The 3,628-nt window shown below is 42.6% G+C and overlaps 1 pseudogene; it reads right to left on the reverse strand.

The window, feature by feature from the left end:
• Nucleotides 1-286: 286 nt before the first annotated feature.
• Nucleotides 287-3,302, reverse strand: LOC112819966 (ER lumen protein-retaining receptor 3 pseudogene; annotated as a pseudogene).
• Between the last annotated feature and the right edge of the window lie 326 nt (nt 3,303-3,628).

A 3,628-nucleotide genomic window follows, 5' to 3' on the forward strand; every position in this document is an offset into this window, starting at 1 on the left:
CTTGGGAGCAATAGTACATGGGTTAAGCTTTCTTGATAATCCAGTTGATGTGAGGCCCATGCTTGTGTAATTGGCCTAGGTTTTTTATTGCTGCTATAATTTAAGGGACAGATTGGTGAGAACATCTTCTATGTAGAATGATCAGTGCTTTGCTGAAATCCACACTAAGCATTTTTCTCATTTTAATTGTAACATTTGGCCTGAGTCCCGTAGAAGTGGTGCAGGGGAACATTTCAAATACTTTGTTCAGTGTCCTTGTTAAGGTGTAGAACCATCTCTGGGGCCCTCAAATTGGCATTGGAAGACTTAACTTCTTTCCTTTAAGGACTTTGGTCACATACAAGTAGAAGAAGTCACAGTAGAAGATGGTTTGTACTACTCCAGACACCACTGCAATTTGGTCATAGAAGTTCTCAGTCTGATACCGCCTGATCCAGTTAGCCAGGTAGAGTGACCCGTACAACCCAAGAAAGAACAGGTAGTAAGTAGTAATGGCCTCAGCCTCTCCAGTTTTACTGATCATGAAGAGCTGGGGCAGGATGGCTGCTGATTCCAGGTAGACAGAGAAAGTCCAGAGGACCTCCAGGGGAGTAAAACTGTAATTCTCAAGGAAGGAGAGACCAATGATGGGGACCAGAAGAAACTCCAGGCGGAATGTGTCATTCTCACTGTCAAATGTTTTCCGAAATCCCTTTATCACCAAGAAGTGCCATACAACGTTGATACCCAAGCTTGGCTTTGTGATCACTTTAGCACCAGGGAGTTGTGCACAGACCAATATAACATCTTTGCACCCAGTGGAGGCCAAAGGACATCAAGGCCCCTATACAAACAAAGGCCTGCTGGTTGTTCCTCTACTGCTACTTGTCAGCAGCAACTGAACAGCCTCATTAAACAACTGGCTCTCTCCTTCTCCTGGCCTAAGAAGATGGTCCATGATCATTCAGGGGCCTGTCACCAAGGCAGCTATAGCTCTCCAGGGGAGGTATATATATCCAGGAGCAATATTTAAAACATTCAATGACAGGTATGCCATGGCACTGCCCAGTCAGAATGGATGCTGCCTGAAAGGAGAAATTTCAGCCTTTCCATTGGATGCCACCCTGCATACCCCCACCACCACCCCATCTGCCCCCAGCCCTAGTTCGTCAGGTGAGGAAAGGCTCCTAGGAGATCCCTGTTGTTTTGCCTGTCACCAGACTCCTCAATTCTATTCAGGGCTTCCTCTGAAGTATCTTATCTCTGTGTCACCCCCATTTATGATTCCCAGGCCGGCATAATGGAAGGGGGGAAGCATAAATGCCAATGGATTAGGAGACAGCAGAGCATAATAGCTAAAATGATAAACTCTGCAGCCAGACAACCTGGGTTGAATCTTAGTCCCCACAACTAGCTTGTGTGGCCATGGGCAAGTTCTCTGTATCTCCATTTCCTTTTCTGTAATATGGGGATAATAAACCCTCAGTAGGATTTATGAGGCTTAATTATTACATATAAAGCACTTAAAACAGTGCTTAGCACTCATTAATAGTTACTATTACTGGGAAAACCAAGAGTATCTTTCTCTCCCACAGTAGAAATAAGATGTGGACCTAAAAGTCTCAAACCCTGCAGAAACCCCATCCTTCCTGACTATAGAGATTAACAACCCTGGCTGCCTTTGGTTTGAGAAGACTCCATCCCTAGTTGGTCCACACAGGTCCTCCCACCTACAGCCACCACTGGTCCTTGACAGAAAAACAGACTTGGGACCTGCGACAGCTGGAGATACATTTGGCAGGGAAATGAGAGAATTGCTTTGGCACAAGCCAATATATTGCCTGCAAATCCACACATTTGCAGTCTTATTAATGGAACTCCAGGATTCCATAACTTAACTTCAAAGGAAAGGGTACATGAGGTGTTCCTAGGCATGAAGTTTTTGAGGCCCCTGCTGATTTTAGTCACACCCGTGGAATGCAGGAAGTAAAGTATCACACTTAAAGCAGTGCACAATAGATTTGCCTCCTAGTTTATCAGGTCCAGAATCAACCTGAAGCTACTAAAGCAGCTTAATAGTCTAAGCAGTGGTTCTCACACTTTGGTGGGTATCAGGATCATATGGGAAACTTAATAAAAATGCAAAAAGCCCAGGTCCTACTCCAATGAGCCCAAGCCTTTGTGTTCTTTATTAGTTCTTTAGGTGTTTCCCTATAGCCACAAGAATGTGAGAACCATGGCTCTAAAGAAAAGATAGATACAGAAGGGTCAGCAGCCCACTCCCATGCTATAATCCAACATTTCAAGAATGCCTTAACTGAATACCCCTAATCATAGGCTCACTCCTTTAATACTTTAATTAATAAAATTAATAAAGACATAAAAGTACTAATCATGTTTAAGTAATGCAGTCTACACATACGGTGGCATTTTGAAAAGTTATTTGCATAAGTTTATTTTAGACTTGGGGATTCTTACAGCTCTCACACTGTCTCACTATTACTGAAAGAATACTTTAAAATTATGATGTAAAGACAATTAACTTTTAATTGAAATGGCTCCAGGAAGAAAATTATAAATAGCACATTTGTCTTCACTGTGTTTTCATTATAAGACACAGAAAGTAATCGATGGACAAGAAAGCACAGTGGAACTCAGGGCACAGAGAATATGGTCGCCAAAAGCAGAAACACAAGACTCCAGGATAATTATGTAGTCTTTCCCAACAAGTGAGCCCAGAGTTCTAGAAATGAATTATGTAGATTCTAATAAGCATCTTATAAATACCAGAAATGATTTATATTACATATTCTCAGACACTGTAACTGATTTGGGCTAGGAAGTCTCCAACTTAATAGAAGGCAATATTCTAAAATTTTGTTCTTTGCTTTAGAGCACAGCATTCTGCCACAGCACGGTGTTATAGATGGCTGTGTGATGGCCAGGAGGCAAGATGTGCAATGGGGAGCACGACCCCGCAGCTCAGAAGACTTGGTTCTGAATACTGGCCCTGCCATGAATTTGAACCACAATTCTTCTAGCTGTTCAGCCACCAAATCTGAAAGTCACCCTACATTTTCATTTTCTCATACTTCGCAACCAGTCCAACAACAAATCACATTTAGTTAGCTATTCCTTTAAAGTATGTGCAGGATCCAACCATTTTCCCACTTCACTACAATCAATGTTCATGTTACCATCAACTCTCACCTGAATTATTACACAACAGCCTCCAGACAATTCTCCTTATACAAGTCAGATCATAGCATACCTTTGTTCATGGAGCTCATTTCACTCCGAATAAAAGCACAAGTCTCTGCCATGATGTAAAAAGCCAAGTGCATTCTCCAGCCCATCCCACCAATCCCCACCCTCCACTCCAGCCTCTTGGCCTCTTTGCTGCTCTTCAAACACACCAAGCACACTCTAATTCCAGGACTCTGCACTTGCTGGTCCCTTCAACTGGCACTCTCCTCCAAACACCCCCAGATAACTATGTGGCTCCCTCCTCTCCTCCTTCAATGGCACTTCAAATATCAGCCTCTCCATGATTCCTGTGGAATTTGTATCTACTACACTTATATATACATAGAAAATGTCTGGAAGATACCTAAACTGTTAACAACAGAAAACTCAATTGAGTGGGAAT

This window comes from Callorhinus ursinus, unplaced genomic scaffold (genome assembly GCF_003265705.2).
Source record: "Callorhinus ursinus isolate GAN/ISIS: 27379988/994484 unplaced genomic scaffold, GSC_fseal_2.0 scaffold1, whole genome shotgun sequence".
NCBI lineage: Eukaryota > Metazoa > Chordata > Mammalia > Carnivora > Otariidae > Callorhinus > Callorhinus ursinus.